The sequence below is a fragment of the Lampris incognitus genome, chromosome 17 (genome assembly GCF_029633865.1).
Source record: "Lampris incognitus isolate fLamInc1 chromosome 17, fLamInc1.hap2, whole genome shotgun sequence".
Taxonomy (NCBI): Eukaryota; Metazoa; Chordata; class Actinopteri; order Lampriformes; family Lampridae; genus Lampris; species Lampris incognitus.
Window position 1 is genome coordinate 25,707,551 of NC_079227.1, and position 18,988 is coordinate 25,726,538.

The window sequence follows — 18,988 nt, forward strand, 5'->3', positions numbered from 1 at the left end:
CTTCTTCAATTATTCAGAGGCACGGCAATTATGGCCTGGAATCACGACTCTTCCGTAGCCGACTTAATGCTAGGCAGCTGGGCTGAAAGTGACTGAACCAGCATTGTGACACTTCCCATTACCACCCAGTGCTCTGTAATCAACCTTTACTGAACAGGTATTAGCCAGACAGCGGCAGTAGGAGAGAGAGAGCGGGAGCAGGGGAGGAGGGGGGAGACCGCAGGAGTGAGTCAGCATGGACCCGAGTGTGACGTACACGTGTGTGTGTGTGTGTGTGTGTGTGTGTGTGTGTGTGTGTGTGTGTGTGTGTGTGTGTGTGTGAGAGAATCAAGGTGTCTGGAAGTTGCCCAAATCCACACATTGTAAAAAAAAAAAAACAGGTTACCGAGTTCTCAGTAAGTGGAGCTCTACAGGTGTCAGGTTTGTTCTCTCCGTGTACTGTGAGGCAAACTTACAGTCGTTAAGTACAAGGAAACGATGAGATTAAAAACCGTTTAAGTGTGTGCGGACCCTCTACCACCTCGGGCGACAAAGGTTTTTAGCTTCGCGGGGGCTTTTTCTGATTACAGAGAAAGTGTTTTTCCACTGAATAAAGGCAATTTTTAAATTTTCTTTTTCTTCAGATTTGAACCCTGCACCGTCTGATCATTCCCGTGAATTGTTCTCCAGCAGGGTGCATAGTCCTACATGCTGGACCAAGGATTATATTAGTCAATTAGCCGTGAAAATGTATGCTTGGTTAATTATTCAAATGATTAATCATTCAAATAGAATTGCTTCCATATGAATCGTTATTATTATACTATCAGTCTGAAACGGCACGCATCATCACACATACGAACGGTATTATTAGAACCCTGAAATTACCCAAAAAGGGGAAATTGTGGTCGTATTTTTCAGGTTTCGGCATCAAATTAAACAGAATTCTTGCGGAATCTGAAGTCTTATGCAAACCTTGTGTTTAAAGAGAGTTCCTGCAGACCAGAGACACTTCTCTACAAGTTCTCACAGCTCATCTCCTGTCAATAACATCACTCCGGGAAAGCAAGGCCACTTATTGTGATGATGAAAATACGCCGGTTTCGTCACTGCAGCGTTCTGCTGCGAGCAACAGATTCATTCAACAACAGTGAACATCCCCGCTGAAATATAGACTCGCTCACAGCAAGCCTGCCTGCCTGGCACAGTCAGTTTCCTTTCAAGCCGAGAAACTCGGAGTGACAGATAACCACAGTCCTTGAGGATCGAGGCAGGACAGACAAGATGTATCGGCGGGGGGGGGAGATTTCCAGAAAAAAAAAGGGAATAGGGAGGAGGAGGGCAGCGGTGGAGAAACAAGTGATAAGCACTGCTGTGGGAGAACAAAAAGCCACTTGATTCTGAGGGTGAGAGAGAAGAGAGGAGAGGAGAGGAGAGGGGAGAGGACAGGAGATGAGACGAGATGAGATGAGAGGAGGGGAGATGAGAGGAGTAGAAAGGAGAGGAGAAAAGACGACAGGAGAAGAGAGGAGGGGAGAGAAAAGGAGAGGCGAGGAGAAGAGAGGAAGTGATAGAGGAGAGGAGATAGGAGAGGAGAAGAGAGGAGGGGAGAGGAGATGAGAGGAGAGGAGAAGAGAAGTGGGGGAGGAGTGGAGAGAAGACAGGAAAAGAGAGGAGAGGGGAGGAAATGAGCGAAGAAGAGAAGAGGGGAGAGAAGAGAAGAGGAGAAGAGGGGAGAGGAGAGAAGAGATGAAAAGAGGAGAGGAGAGGAAGAGAGAAGAAGAGAAGAGGGGAGAGGAGAGGAGAGGAGGAGAGATGAGAGGAGAGGAGAGGAGAGGAGAGGAGAGGAGAGGAGAGGAGAGGAGAGGAGAGGAGAGGGGGCACAGGGAAGGAAGGATGAGTGAGCGACCCACGCCGTGGGGATGACAGGACTGCCAGCAGTAAGTGCCTCTGCAGCTCTGCAGGGACAGAAGAGGCCTGTCTGCTCAGGACAGATACACTGACTACGAAACTGTTTCATGGCTCTTAATGTGAGGTAGGACAGGTGCCTCCTCCTGTGTCTTGACACACCGTCCCCCAGACTGTCTGCACGGCAAGTGAGGTCCGACTGACAAACTGTTCTTTTTGCCACAGCAAAATGCCGCTCATCTCGCTTGGTCTCCGAAAATGGACCACTGCCCTCCCTTATCACGAACCCAGAGACAAGAGGCTTCACACATGATGGACAAAACAGGATCCACGGTCACACAGCGAGCGAGGTTATGTGCAACAGGAGGCAGACAGCGCTAACAGCGGCTGGAGTGTGCAGAGAGTGGCGGCTGAAGTACAGTAACTATGTGAGCCCAACCTCACACATTCGACACAATCCCCCTTTTTCGGGATAACAGCTCTTGCGGAGTACATTATGAGCAGCATTTTGTTGATTAAGATTGTGTAACCCTGTTGTGCGGAGTTATTTGGGCTCGGCCTGAATTCTATAGAATATGGGTCATTCAGTGGGGCCTTGGGCGCCGTAGCCAGCCTCATTGTCCTCCCTCCTAAGCAGATTTGTAGCACATATGAACACACGAGGCATGCTCGCATACGTGTACACATGAGCAAACACACACACCACACGTGCACACACACACACACACACACACAAACACACACACACACAGTTAAGAGGGTTGAATTGACACACATGCAGAGACACAAACACAAGCCAGATAATGCACAGGAGCCAGACACATACACAGACATGCACAGCCATAGGAACACACATATTACACACACACACACACACCACACCACACCACACACACACACACACACACACACACACACACACACACACACACACACACACACACACACACACCACACACACCACACCACACACACACACACACACACACACACACACACACCACACCACACCACACACACACACACACACACACACACACACACACACACACACTGCAAGGCAAGAAAATGAGAGAAAATCTTAACCATTGTGTTGTGCAGCTTCTCAGAGAACTTGCTGCCCTCTTAGAAAGAGGAAGTATTACATCCACCCCCACCCCTCCACCCCACCCCCCAAACACACACACACCACACACACACACACACACACACACACCCTGAAAGACAGGCGAGCCTCGGCTGGATCCGGCCTGCCACTAACAGTTCCTGACACAGACATCTCACACCAAATCAGGACAGGCCGCCAGACAACACGAGACCGGGGCTGACCCGACATGCTCGGTACCACTAAAGCTCAGCGACAGCCAATACATTTGACCTGCGGGTCACCGGAGTAACACAGAGGGGACGCCGCCGGCCTTCCCAAAGTCCACTTTTGTGGGAAAAATGATACAGCGCGTTGGTTTTTAGCTCATTATCAAAGCAGACAGAGGGAGAGGAAGAGGGCGGGTAGCGGCGAGCTGAAGAGGAAGTGATGTTTCTGTGGCTCGCAATCACATACGGTAGCAGAACCAGCTGGGAAAGGAGCTTTACAAACACATGCTACAACATCAACAGGCCGAGCTACAACCTTGCTTCAACCACATTTGTTAGCTGTTTTTGGCCAGACAAGGGACAAAAAAAAAAAAAAAAAAAAAAAACCCACACAACTAAGAAATAATTCCCATCTTGTTTTGTCCCCTGCTCGGCGTACCCGCTGAAACGACTGATGGGATTCGTCACACCGAGCACCAGAAAATGAACAGTGGCAGGAACGTGTTTGGAAGTCAATCTGTCATACTTTCACAAGATCGACAACTAGCCTGTCACCGTCTGAACTGTTCGGATGAAGTGAACCCCCGCTCATCTGCTGTTCCAACGCGGACTAGACGGAACAAGAGTTTACCTGCAAACCCTGGTCGAGCCGGGTCCATTTTCCTCTAATGCAGTTGGATTTAAAGGTTACAGAGCTGCAAAGTCCTGCAGCGGTATGTAAAATACAAATACTAAAGGGAGAAAGTGCAGTGAGTCCAGCCCAGTGAGGGAAAACAATCTCCCAGCTGCAGAAAATGTTCTCGGTGTTATGAAAACACCATCTAAAGTTCATCACAGAAGACGCCAAAGTGTCTTCCTCCACCCATTGCCGACCTGATTCCTCCTCAAACTCCAGATCCTGCACGGCTGACATGGGAGGTGTGATTTGGGTCACATTCCTAATATAAGCTACTGTATGTGCCTGAATTCCCCTTGTGCGTGCGTGTGTGTGCTTGTGTGTACATGCATGTATGTGTGTGTGCACGCACAAGTTTCTGCAGTGTAAGCACATGCTGTCCTCCATCTGCTGCTTGATAGAGACTGTTTCCTTTCCTGTGTAGCTGGCCAGCCAGCCTTCCTGTGCTGCCCTGCTCCAGCAGGGGAAATGGGAGCAGCACCGCCGAGCAACACCGTCCAAAACCACGGATAAGATACACACACGCTCAGATGGAGACAAAGACGCAGACCCGCACTCACAGAAACACCAACACACACACACACACACACGTATGTGCAGGCCCTCACACACCTCCCTACTTTCCCCCATTCCCTTTCTCCCCCATCCCTGTCTTCTATTTTGCAAGTTTTTTCCTCCGTGTTCCCATTATGCTGTTTGTTCTGCCCCCACACGGCTCTACGAGCCACTGGGGTGATTGGTGGGGAATTAAACAGTCAAGCTGCAGAATGCTGCAAAAACTGTTAAATAAATAAATAAATAAATAAATAAATAAATAAATAAATAAATAAATAAATAAATAAATAAGCGCCAGCCAGCATGGTGGGTGATGGTGGAGACTTCTGGAGCGAATGGGATCTCTAATCACAGGACAGATTCTGTTACAATTTCCATTAACCGTTGAGCAAGGAGGATAACCAAGAGGATAATCGAGAGGTAAATTCCGTGGATCAAAATATATGGACCGCAGCATGATCGCATAGTGTGTGTGTGTTGCGAGAGTGTGTGTTTGTGTGTGTGCGCACATGCACAGGAGTTTATGTACCATCTCTTCATGTGTGTGTTTTATAACTCAGATCTTATGTAAAGATAAGCGACGTTATCTTTTTTTGTCCTGACCGTGGAAATATGGGCAAATCTCCTCAACGTCACCCCGATGTGTGTCACCGCGAGTGTATTTGTGTGAGTGTGCGTCTGTGTGTCCTGCCTGCAACGCGGTTCGACAGAAGCGCTCGCCCTGTTTAACTGGTTCTGCCCCAATGACCTCGATACTGAGCCGTGAATCTTAAGATTCTGGACTGCAACAAATTGGCAAAAAAAAAAAAAAATCCCTCGAGATAAAAAAAAAAATGTGTGTGTCTGCCTCGCATGATCCAGCTCCATCCTCTTCACTTCCCCCATCATTTTTAATGTATCTATAAAGGTCACTGGGTTTAATGTTCCCTACTTACATGTCAGAATACCCTTAACAAAAGTACTGCCACTGTAATTATGCTACATGGGAAAGCGCTTTAATTTTTAAATAGCAAAATTAGGCGCAAAGCCAAGAGCGATTTATTTTTGCTAACTCCTAACTCCTGCACATGCTATGAATGCGAACGGTGTCGTCTGAAAGTCAGAGGGACGCTGTCCGCTTTGGGGAAAAGTCACAGTGTGCATCGTCAAGTCAAGCTGCGTACAGCAATGTGGGAGTCCTCTTTCACATCACCGGCCACTTCCCGTTACGCAGTCTTCTTCACAAGCTTCTACAGATAACGAAAGCCACGAAGCTACAGAGGGAGATGGTGGCTCATCGCAAAGTTACAGGGATCTGATCAAGAACACAAAAAGAGGGGCGTCCGGGTGGCGTGGCGGTCTATTCCGTTGTCTACCAATATGGAGATCGCTGGTTCGAATCCCTGTGTTACCTCCAGCTTGGTCGGTCGTCCCTACAGACATAACTGGCTGTGTCTGTGGGTGGGAAGCCGGATGTGGGTATGTGTTCTGATCGCTGCACTAGCGCCTCCTCTGGTCGGTTGGGGCACCTGTTCAGGGGGAACTGGGGGGAACAGCGTGATCCTCCCACGTGCTACAGCCCCCTGGCGAAACTCCTCACTGTCAGGTGAAAAGAAGCGGCTGGCGACTCCACATGTATCGGAGGAGGCATGTGGTAGTCTGCAGCCCCCCCCCCCCCGGATCGGCAGAGGGGGGTGGCGCAGCGACCGGGACGGCTCGGAAGAGTGGGGTAATTGGCCGGATACAACTGGGGAGAAAAAGGGGAAAAATAAAATAAAAAAAAAAACACAAAAAAAAGGAAAAACAGCAGGAAAAGCCATCACCGTTTGTGCGTGTGTGTGTGTGTGTGTGTCTGTGAAATCTTGAGGAAACAACAACAACAAGACAATATCCTCAACCACATGAGGAGCTGAAGTCTGCAGCCACATCAGAATAATCACTCTGAAGTATGCGGATGCGACGCTATGCATTCAAACCCCAGCGCAGTAAATTACATTACCTGGATGAGCGTTGATTCACTGTGCTCCGATTCTCACATCCATAATAGCAGGTTGCACTGGTACCGGTCGGGTCCAGTTGTCACATTGTTCTGGAATGGGGAAGGGGGTTGGGATGGGGTGGGGTGTTGCTGTTTTGGTCCTTGGACAGGGCTGGAGAGCAGACTGAGGGGGAGGGGTGGAGATTGGGTCTAGCGGCCCAGGGAAGGTAGACTACCCCTGGATCCAGGCCGCGGCGAGTTGTGGGTCTCAGCACTTCACATCTGGCAGCTCGACCGAGCAAGCGAGCGGCACTCTCTCCGGAGCGGCATCGGAGGCCTTACAAGGACTGCTCGCCAACTCCTGCCAGAGAGCGATGGGAGAAAGAGAGAGAACACATTAGACATTTAATTACGTAACCATTAGGCCTGCTGGAGAGTGATAGAGGAAACCGGTGAGGGAGATGGGGGAGGAGGAGGAGGGAGAGGAGGTAGCGCGAGTCCCCTCTTTGAACGGAGGTAAAAGTTAAGCAGGGACTGGGTACCACACTGAAGAGCCGAGGACAGCCTTTCTAAAGGGGGCTGCGTTGTGTAAACAGAAAAACAGTGAGACAGCCCAGAAGCGCTGATGAAACGGCGAAAATGTCGGCGCCCGTCTGCAGATAGTGATGCAAATTAGCTTCGAGAGAAATGTATGTGGAAACTTCACACCACAGTGTACGTCAATCAACGCCTAAGACGCGGTGAACACGATAAAACATATAGGAAGACACTTGAAAAGAGATCCAAAGCGTATAAGATGGTGACTAAGTGACCTTGGTGAAGGAAAAATGTCATTATTCGGGAGGGTTCGGCCGGTTTATTTATGAGGTTACTCGATACAGTGTCTAGAATACAAGTCGTCCAGTGCTTGCTGCCCACATCTCCCTTGATACGCCGGCTAAACCCCACATTAACAACGACACATATTCTCCATAATTTCCCATCATTCCTAAATCTGCACACATCAGCCCAGATTTGGCACGGAGTTTTAACATAAAGCCTCTTTCCGTGTCACTTCAAACATTTACATTCAAAGACTGATCCCTAAAGGGTTTGCCCCGTTAGCAAATACATTTACTCTTCTGAATAAAACCAGACACTGGCCTGGAAGCTATCGCTTCATCCCCAGCTCTGAAATGGTCATGCATAAACAAATAAAGAGGGTAAAAAAAAATATACACATACATATGTAGACTGTTTATGGAGATCCGGTGATATGCCATCGAAAATAGGCCCCGCAATGCCTCCGGGGAGACTAGAAAGCGACGGGGGGGAGGGGAGGGGAGGGGGGGGGTTGGGGAGGGCGAGAACAAGGGACGAGTTGAACACAATTTATCTACCTGGGAACACTGTGCTGGCGAAAGAATCCGAGAGCGTGATTTTATTCGCAACGGTTGCTATGGCGACGCTCCGGCCCCAGTCAAGTGGATGAGAGGAAGGGGCTGCGTGAGGGTCTCTCCCTCCCTCCCTCTCCAGGGCCGTAATGCGGAATTAATGGCCGCACTAGCCCCCCCCCCCCCCACACACACACTTTTTTTTATGCGGGAACTGAATGAAAACAGGCACTCAACGTTTGCTCTATGACATCTTGGAAAATGAGGTGTCATGCTTCAGGATTTCCATGACAGCCAAATAATGGCAAGAGTGAAAGAGTCTAAAGTGGAACGGTGATGTGAGAGAAGGAACTGAGATGTGAAAAAGGAAGACTATGATGTGGGGGGGAAAATATATATATATCACCATCCTACATGCTGTAGTTGTATTCATAGTTTCATGCGACGCGCTATAGTTTTATTCATAGTTTTATTTCTCCTTTTATGCGTTAAGTCCTTGAAAGCACCGTGCAAGATATCACCAACATCAAGCTCTAATGAATAGCATCATGACGTCTGAATTCAATTAATTAAGCAGAACGTTGCATAGCTAGAAAAAATCCTTGGCATTCAGTCGATGAACTCTTATAAGACGTGTAGTATCTGTATGTAAAGTTCCCCTGCATTCTGACAGCGCTGCTTTTGTGCAATCGGCCGGCATCACAGAGGACGACTAAACCGCCTCACAACACAAGAAAACTCCTGAAATCTCCGCCTGCGTGGAAAACAAACTTCGATCCCTTTATGATGGCTGCCAGACACCCCCCGCCATGGCCTTGTCTGGGCCATGCCACGGACTCTCGCTGTCTACACAGTGAAAGGTATGTACTCGCTGTTAAAATGTATGGTGGGCGAGACGGCGAGCAGGAGACGGCGCGTGGGAGTCGATACGAATGTGCAATGAAGAGGCTTTTATATGCCCGGGGAAAAAAACCCCTCGGCTCAGCCCTTGTGGATAAATAAAACAACACACACACACACACACACACACACACACACACACACACACACACACACACACACACACACACACACACACACACACACACACACACACACACACACACACACACACACACGGCATTCTTTAACTAGTGCCACTTCACTCCGCCGTTTGGCCATCTGATCGGGAAGTGAAGCAGTGTGTGTAGTATATGTGTATGTGGCGGTAGATCATATGGAAGAAGCCATGGGAACTAACAGATACCAGATATCTGACTCAGAGACACATTGGCTCAAAGGATGCGATTCTCTCCAAAGAAAAAGTAGTTTTCCAAATTTTTTTCCCAAAACCCCATTTAGACTCAAAGAAAGTTTGGATCAGGTCATCTGGACACAACGTTTGTTGACATCACTCATCTAAGTGACCTCTTCATTTTCAACTGACTGCAGGGATCCCCACCCTTATAAACAACACAGTGGCATGACGACCGAAAACAACGACCGGTTTCATATGCAAATTTCCGTGAGCATTAACTAGAGTTTCAATGGCCATGTGTACTATTCACAGAGGATTTGGGAATGTTTAGAAATCACAGCATTGTAAGATGGTGACAGATGTACTCTTAGCCCCCCCCCCCCCACCGCCCGGTTCAGGGATGGCCGTTCCCTCTTCACATAGATGGTCTCTTTGACTCCCCGTTCAAACCAGCGTTCCTCCCTATCAAGGATGTGCACATCCTCACCCTTGTAAGAGCAGCCCCTGGCCTGTAGATGGGTGTAGACGGTGGAGTCCTGGCCTGCCGTGTTATCTCTCCTGTGTTGTGCCATCCTCTTGGCCGGCGTCTGTTTGGTTTCCCCAGTGTACAAGTCACGGCAGCCCTCCTGGCACTTAACATGCACTATATTGCTCTGTTTGTGCCGGGGGACCTGATTCTTGAGGCGGACCAATTTCTGGCGCAGCGTGTTCTGGGGTTTGAAAGCAACTGAGACGCGGTGTTCGGAAAATAATCCAGTGAGTCAAGTAAATTCTTGATGAGACAGTACAAGCCTGCTTCATGCCATAAGCAATCATCTGTGTTTGGAAAATATGTCTCAACTGTTCCAACACTCCCGCCACAGCTGTTGTCCTTATACATGTGTCGCCATCTTACAATGCTGTGATTGCAAACATTCCCAAATCCTCTGTCAATAGTCCACATGGCCACTGAAATGCTAGTTAATGACCACGCCCACATCGGCATATGGGCGTGGCCTATAACTAGTCGACCAACTGGTCGTTGGTTTCAGTCATTATGCCGCCGTATGGTTTGTAAGGGTGGGGGGGGGGTATACCTGCAGAGGTCACTCTTTCCACTACATGGTGCCACTACATGGTGCCGGCTCGACTCGCCTCGCTTCTGTGTCGTTTTCCATTACCGTAACAGGACCCCCCTCAGTGTAGCTGGTCGCCATTTTTTTTAACCTCGACAAAAGGTGGTACCAGAAAAGTGGTAACAGTTACCAAAACGCCGGTGCTTTCCGGTAATGGAAAACGAAAAAAGGGCGAGTCGAGTCAAGTCGAGTCGAGCCGGTACCATGTAGTGGAAAAGAGGCATTAGACGAGTGATGAAACGTTTTCTCTCCAGATGAACTGACTCAACCTTCCTTGATTTTCTGACCTGGATTACTGAGCACGCATACACTCATTTAGACCCACAATAGTGTTACTGGACTGCGTGGTCTGTCTATCACCCCCGACTGCAGATCATTTCACACTTCAGGTTGCCGGTCCAGGAAGAGCGTGCATGAAGGCGTACCTCTGTTTCTTTCATTTCAACAGCCGAACACTGAGGACTTTCACACCTACGACACTCACAGAGCGAGCACACGGAAATAGTACAGCCACGAGAAATGATCTTTAGCACCGCGCCTGATTCCTGCTGTCTGGGAGGCCGGTTGCCAGGTGTGTGTGTGTGTGTGTGTGTGTGTGTGTGTGTGTGTGTGTGTGTGTGTGTGTGTGTGTGTGTGTGTGTGTGTGTACTGTACACTAAAAAAAATAAACTTGCACAATGCTCCATCTATCAATGTTAAATCTCGTACAAGACCATAAATACCAACTCAAACACTTCAAAGAACTCACATCACACACTCACAGTATTTACAAGGGCATTACACACACACACACACACACACACACACACACACACACACTTGCAGACTCTGCCTCTCTTCTCAGAGGTTGTGCTCAATCAGATTACAGCAACATACTAAAATCTCCAAGTGCACCGACATAAATCCGTTTATTGAGATAAGCTCAGAGGGCAACCGCTGCCACACTCACACGGCCAGGAGATGGAGAGGCATGCCACTTCGCCCGCCGCGTATCTGAGCAGATATCTGGCCTCCGCGTCGGCCCAGCAGAGTCCGGCTGTCGGACCTCTCTGACTCGTCACACTCTGCCAATTCCATTCATCTTGTACACGGAAATCGCTTCCGTGGACAAAACCGCTTCAAATCTATACTTGCATGTAGTGTAGTCAAAAGCCACCAATGCATATTTCCCCTGTGGCGGCCTAACTTTAAAACACGTTGCTCTGTGTTCCAATCGACCGACAAAAAAACAATAAGCTTTAATAAGGTGTTTTAATTCTTATTATGGGCTAAATGAAGGCAGCGGCACAACCAGCAGCAGCAAGAGCAGCAGTCCAGCACCTGTTTGAGAGGTATAGGAGGCTCATTGTGATTAATGGTGTTTATATAGCAAAAACCTAAAAGAGACACAATCAGCCTCCGGGTGCAAAATGATAATAAATGACACTGCAGGACACAAATACATGCATCTGTACTTTTATGCGTCCATGATTAGATGTGAATAGAGGCTAGTCCCCGATGAGCTGTCTACACACAGTGAGCTCAGTGTTGCAGAGCAAGAGGACAGAAGGTAATATGCGGAGAGATTCGGTTAGCTGAAGCTGTTCGCCTTCCCTCAGACTCCCTCCCCTCCCCTTCCATTACCCAGCTCACCCTTGAGCCTCAGTGTCCAGGTTTGTCAAGCATCAGTGAGTGGCCCTTGGCCAAAGCAGGCAGGATGTCAATGTGATAATATCATCAAGCAGCTCTTCCAAACTTGGCCATCGCTGCCATAATCAAATCGATGGAAATTTCCTACAATGCCAAACAGGGCGAGACTGTTCACAGACAGGGGGTGTTTTGAGGCTGCTGATATATCGACGGTGGTATTTGTTTCTTAGCGGCTAAATGAAAACCGAGATTGAGTGCAGGCCCGTGGCTCTTTTCTCCACCTACAGATCAATAGCGAATTCAGACAAAGCCTCAATGCTGGGGCAAAATGTACACAACCCAACAATGGTTAGGAGATAACACTCCTTAAGGCCAAACACAATAATATTGTAACACTGTTGTTGCTAACTTTTATTCAATTAGCACCTTTCTGGCCATCCAAGATCACCTTACAAGTGGATAAACGAAATGACAGAAATTACCACAGGTATACAGGAACATCATAACAACAACTATATGGGAACAATCAATGACCGAAGATCAACAAAGAACACAGAACAACGTGGCGTGGCGGTCTATTCCGTCGCCTACCAACATAGGGATTGCCGGTTCAAATCCCCGTGTTACCTCCGGCTTGGTCAGGCGTCCCTACAGACAAAATTGGCCGTGTCTGCGGGTGCGAAGCCGGATGTGGGTATGTGTCCTGGTTGCTGCACTAGCGCCTCCTCTGGTCGATTGGGGCGCCTGTTCGGGGGGGAACTGGGGGGAACCCCCCCCCCCCCGGGAAAACTCCTCATTGTCAGGTGAAAAGAAGCGGCTGGCGACTCCACATGTATTGGAGGAGGCATGTGGTAGTCTGCAGCCTTCCCCGGATTGACAGAGGGGGTGGCGCAGCGACCCGGACGGCTCGGAAGAGTGGGGTAATTGGCCCAATACAATTGGGGAGAAAAACGGGGGAGGGGGGGTTAAAAAATGGTACGATAGCTGGCCAGCTTCATAGCTTATAGCTGGCACTCCCCCGATTTGGGGAAGTGCCAGCTATAGGCTATGAAGAAAAGATATGTGTCAAACAATGGCCTCAAAAAAGTGTGAAAACACACCGCTTGCTCACCACCGCTATTGGCTAGCATGTAGCCTGCGTGGGACTGAGGATCAGACTGGGCAGCCAGTCAATCGAGCTATCAGCCCAAAGACCCAGACATGACAAACAGCTTCCCAGAGGCCTTGAATCCCTTGTTTTATTAAAACAGCAGACTGCAGTGTGTGAAAACACATCATTCAGCCTTCTGCTCCACAAAACAACAACTCGGCTACGCTTTCCCTCGACGGCGTAGTCCCCGTTCCCTCCTCCTCTCATTTCCCTATTTCCAGGCGCCCTGGGGCGGTTCAGACAGAACTGGGCTTAGGAATTAACAACTCCCAAGTTGAGGATTCCCTGGAACGTTTAAACTCCATGAACCCTGCTCAGTAAAAATTCATGACTTGCTCGTACAAAGGAGTGTTCGGCGGCATTCTGGGAGCGAGACGCACCTCCACACGCACGCAGCAGCAAACCAAGCCAGTTTTTGTCTTCTGCACTCAAATACGGTGACACACATGCTGGGAGACACACTGACACACATCACACTGTGCATGTGCATGCACAGGCAATTGTGTTTTTTCCACGTATGCATGCATGCCTGTGTGTGTGTGCGCGTGTGTGCGCGTGTGTCTGGCTGCAATCCAGTGTTATATGTCTCGACTGTCTACACATCCTTGTCTGGGAGCAGCGATGTTTAACACGTTGTAGAGTGAGCTAAAACCACCCCCACTGTTATCACACAGAATTGCCAAAAGCTAAGCCGAGGTGAGAAATCCAAACGTATAAACCCAACTGACTAGGAATACATTACCGCCCTCATCACCGCAGAAATTCTTTATTCCCCTCAGACCCTTGTTACTAAAATGTGAAACTGTCTTCAGGAATATATATATATATACATACACACACACACACACACACACACACACACACACACACACACACACACACACACGCCCTTTTGGCCCTGTCATGGCCTGGCAGCCTGTCTAGGGTGTCTCCCCCGCCTGCCGCCCAATGACTGCTGGGATAGGCTCCAGCATCTCCGCGACCCTGAGAGCAGGATAAGTGGTTTGGATAATGGATGGATGGATGCATGGATATATACGCAGGTTGTGAGTGTTCACCTCTGGAGCGCGGACTGGAAACCTCCTCCTCATAAGGGCTATACGGGGATATTGGGAGTTTGATAGCGTCGCTGTACCTGAATCTCAGAAAAGCCCCTCGGACACTGCTCGGAGACGTCCCGTCTCACAGCTTCAAATCAGAGCTGTTGTGTGAAGCTTACTCAGAAGAACTGCTTGCCAAACGCAGGAAGAGAAACAATTTGGATCATATCCTGTGCCCGAATTGTGGTTTATAGCAAAACACTGGGGCGACTGGATTAGCCCGATGTGAGAACCAGAGAGAAGAGTGGGAGTAATAGAGGTGGACACACAGACACACACACACACATACATGCACAGGAATCCAAACACACATACACTGAGAGGAACAACACAGGGATACTAGAGAGGGGAAAAGTTGAAACCCTAGTTTGGACACCTCCAACCCACATTCTTTCTGTCAGCTACAACTATGACTTGACACAATGACTTGACAGTGACTACATGACATTGTTTGCTCATGTGTAATCCAGAGAAGGAAATACAACGTGTACAATGACTTTTCATATTGTGTAAGAAGAGCGGCGTTGGCCGGAGTACTTTCTACTAGAAAAATGTGACTACACGCAAAAACAGAAGTGTAGCTTTATCATCACATTTACAGCTCCCCAAAAGTTTATCAATCAACAAACCAACATTAAGGGGTAATATATTTAGCTTGCATCGGCCAAGTCAACTTAACCACAGCACTACACCCCAAGTTTGGTTCTCCGGCCACTATCCAAGAGAAGCCATGCCTGAGACAGGAAGTGAGAGCTCATAGGAAGAACCCGCTGTAAACTTAAATCAACAGGATATGGATGATTCACGGTGCACGGTCTCAGTAACATCCACAACACTCTGGGGCGGTGACGAACCACTCCTTAAAAATACATTTTTTTTGAGCCTCTTGGCGACCTTCTCTTCAAAGGCGTCACTCGAGCTGATGGAGGGGCGAGTGGGCGAGCGTAAGAGTAAATACTGTAATCTAGCCATCAGAAAGTAAGCCACTTCCACACACCCTTCCAGGAAGTCCTCTTGTAAACACGCAGTAAATACTGAGCTCCTCTCACATGTAACGTGAACTATTCTGAGGGCCATTAGCTGCACACTGTGGGTCAAATGGATCAGATTTGCTGGGCTGGCAGCACACCAACAAGCCACAGTTTTGATTTCTCTGGAAAACGAAAAGACACAATGGAAGAACTTCATGCCACAGAATTCAATGATGTAAATCTCAGAAGATTTTGTCATACACAATGTTATATAACATTGTGTTTTACTTTGTAGACTCCATAGCTCCCATGTTATCCAGAGGGCTGAGAATAAACATCCCAGTACTATTTCCTACTCTTTTTTTGTGGTTTGTTTGTTTGTTAGTTTGTTTTATGACTGCAATCTCCTTCCACAGAGTTGCAGCGAGGCAGAGGGAAAGCCTGATTTAGAGAGCTGCCAAACACTCTGATCAGAAACTGAAAATAGAAAAGTGGCAATTCAGCACACCATCTTACCGGCTCCGTCAGCCAATGGGCTGATGGATGGTGAGTCATAATCAAGTAGCAACACCATTGATTTTCTTTTCATGCACACCGACGGTAATGATTGGAGATGCTGGTACATTTTAAAAATCTTTACTGCGGTATTGTGGTAATAAATCAAGCTCAAAGAATAAATAAATGAGCTCAGGTAACCTTGATGCTAAAGCAGATTTCTTTTGCATGGTGATCATTTAACTGTGTGGGACTGCACATTATTCATCCCGTAGTTTATTGTCAGGTGGAGAAGAATGTAAATTCTGGACTCATTACGATTCCTGCTTGTTTAGAAAAAAAAACAACTCTCATTTCAATGCATATTCATGGTAATACTGCAAAAAAAATTCCTTCATTCAAATAAGACTAAAACACTTAAGATGCCAGACTGATTTTTCCATCCTAATAAAATCATCCACAGAAATCCACCATCCAAAAAACTGTCAGTCACACATACATTGGTGAACCAGAGTTAAATTCCTTCGTATTGCATCACAGTTCATCAACTACAGAACGTCACAGGGTCCAACAGCAGCGCTCATCTCAACTAGTAACTGAAAACACCAGCTCCCACTCCTAGTTGGCCTGAAAATTGTGGAGGTCTACGTATCCTCGTACCTTCCGCCGGTGTGTCTACCACTGATGAGTGAATGTCAAGATACGCAATCTTGACATTCACTCATCTACCTTGGGTGAGCATTTTCCATCAGTGCCCGCTTTATCCCAGCTGCTATCTGTCCTGCCCAACGCTGAGGGGGCAAAGGGAAGCCCATCAGAGAGTCATGCTACCTGTCATATGGATTAGTGTTGTGGATCATTAGACTAAGCAGTAAACAAAACAAAAAAAAGAAAGCCCACGTGCAGTGCTCTGAGCTGAGGAGATAAGAGTATCGCGATGGTGGAGCGGAAGGGGGATGGGAGGAGGAGGAGGAGGAGGAAGGGGTTGGATCATTGTGCCAAGACTGCAGCTGTGTGTTGGATTTCACACGGATCCACTCATCTATACCGTGCATCCCTTTGTATAAGACAGAGAGCAAGAGAGAGCCCCTCTAGTGTGCACACAGCGGAGGATTGCTGGTTTCCATTCATATTATTTGCTCACAATGCATGTCATGCAAGGATGAACAAACACAGCCATGCTCCTTCAGCATGCTGGGCTCAGCGTGGGCATGCAATTATTGTGCTCATCAGCTATACTGGTCTCAGGCATGAATGTTCTCACGAGAATGCGGGGAAAACAAATATTCCCAAAAAAAAAAAGAAAAAAAGAAAAGCAAACAAGCCCTTCTTGGGTGGTGAACTAACACGTCGATTTGCTCTCGTGGTTGAAGTCAAAGTGAACTGGTGTTTACCGGGTACATGAGGTAAATCCATCAAAGTGACAACCATGCATTTTCCAAGCTGGTCTCGGAGAAAGGTAGTGATTTGGCTCCACCACAGTGTGATCTGAACAGGATATTACATCCATCACAACATAAAATGTCAGTGAACCGCCATTAAGTTTAGGGTGAATCTGGGTGAACATCGTTACAACAGGAAATAACAACAGACAGGTCATGTCAGCTTCTTCCAAGGGTCAAAAATGTTCAGATTATCCTGTCAGTAATACTGAATCTGGATTATGCAAATCCTGAGGCAGCTCTATGGCCACAGATTATTGCTGTCCCAGCCACAGGAAAGTACATAGACAATGAAGATTTTTGTTCTCCAGGACTGACAGCACCACTTTGCTACAATGGAGCACTCATTTCTAATAGGGTCAGGAGTGATTAGGCAAGCAGCAGCCTTGGCAGTCCGTAGAGAAGCCCATGATCCCTCACAATCCTCCAGAATCAGACGGGATTTGGAAGATTATGACATACCCCTTCCAATTAGCCTACTACTGAGATTAGTTGGGTACAATAGGTGAAACAAGTGATATTCTCATGGCTAAGATTTTTTTAAGACATTGTAGCACACAGCGGCACAGAAGTAACTCAACTCTTTTGACACTGCTTAACATAATGCTACAAAACAGTGAATTAGTAACATGATCTATCATTATAGAAAGCAACAGAGTCATGGATGGTGCTTTAATATGAGAAATGTCAGCCTATTTTCTTAGGAGAAGCTATTGCTCAATGTCAAATAATCTGTGATAACGGCGTATGTGCAATAGGTCTTGCGCACTGTCTTTACAGTGCAGTATTTTCCAAAATCTCGGCTCTTTTGTAATTTAGATGGAGTCTGCCGAAAATGGATTCAAAGATCTTTGGCAACCTTTGGCAAAAGTTATGCAGTAGTTTTTGTTGAAATAAATTACTCATCACTGCTTTCAGTGTAAGATGTTGCTGAGAAACTTTTACAATATCCTTAAATACTGAACTGACATGTGGCACAATGGCCCCCTGCTGTCTCGGTGCAGCTTTGATGACCCCAGAACACATAAGATCAAACCACTCACTCTTAACAGGTCCATTTCCACCAGAGACTCCTCCAACCATGGGTCATCTTAATGACAATGAACAAGCCAACAGCTTTTATGTGCACCTAATAACTACAAGTGGAACATTATGAGTTCTGGCAGCCTGCAGACTTAAAATATAATGAGTGTTAACATGTCTCACCAAGTAGCGTAACAACCATATCATCTCCCCAAACAAATATCAACACTGTTTTACAGTAACTCAGTCACTGCCAAGTCTTCCTCAGATTTTCCCTGCCAATGGCAAGAAAACAGATTAATTAATTACTTCAGATAATTCCATCATTTCACTATTAACATTTGCCCTATAATATTAAAGACATGGACATTCTCCCATTTGTACTTTTGGTAGAATTAATTAAAACAAATCCCTCACTGAAATAAAGAATTAGAAAAAAGATGAAAAGAGATGAGTGGGTCAGGGAATGGAAGAAGAATAGAAAGAGGGGGAGAGAGAGAGAGAACGAGAGAGAGAGAGAACGACAGAGAGGAGACAGTGTGAACTGTCCTTCTGCTACAAAAACAAATGACATCAGAAAATCTGCCAATCAGCTGACATGACTCAGAGCCTTTTGGAATTCAATCCAGCTCTCCTGAACAGCCATTCTCCAACACACTCCCCCTCATCATATCAAGGGAATATGTATTGATTGTAATTGCCTCTTGGACGTAGCAAATCACTGTGTGCATTTAAGTTTTAACAACAGATTATACATCATCATTCCCTCTTGTGCTGACAGAGGTGCTTAGCTTCACTTTGAGACCAACATAAAAGAATGTAATGCCTGTTATTCTTCAAATAAATCTCTCCAATTAGGTGATTTCATAAGACAACTCAGACTAATTCATTTCCAGACGTATTGAAGGGAATCCATTTAGAGAAAAAAAAAATAAAGCAATTATCGCGCTTGGCACGACTGGACCTGATGAACATGATTAGATGAGGCTTTGGTGATAGGGCCATAGTATAAATAATTGCACACAGCACTGCTATGGGCACTGACTGTCATTTTAAATCCAATA

The 18,988-nt window shown here is 47.1% G+C and overlaps 1 protein-coding gene across 4 annotated transcripts in view; it reads right to left on the reverse strand.

Moving 5' to 3' along the window:
* The window catches only part of LOC130128042 (receptor-type tyrosine-protein phosphatase epsilon-like), a 56,790-nt gene that overhangs the window by 23,851 nt on the left and 13,951 nt on the right, over window positions 1–18,988 (reverse strand). For all 4 annotated transcript variants that reach the window (XM_056297751.1, XM_056297754.1, XM_056297753.1 and 1 more), the window contains exon 2: window positions 6,411–6,750. The gene's annotated coding sequence lies outside the window, so the exon portion shown is untranslated. The remainder of the gene's footprint in view (window positions 1–6,410; window positions 6,751–18,988) is intronic.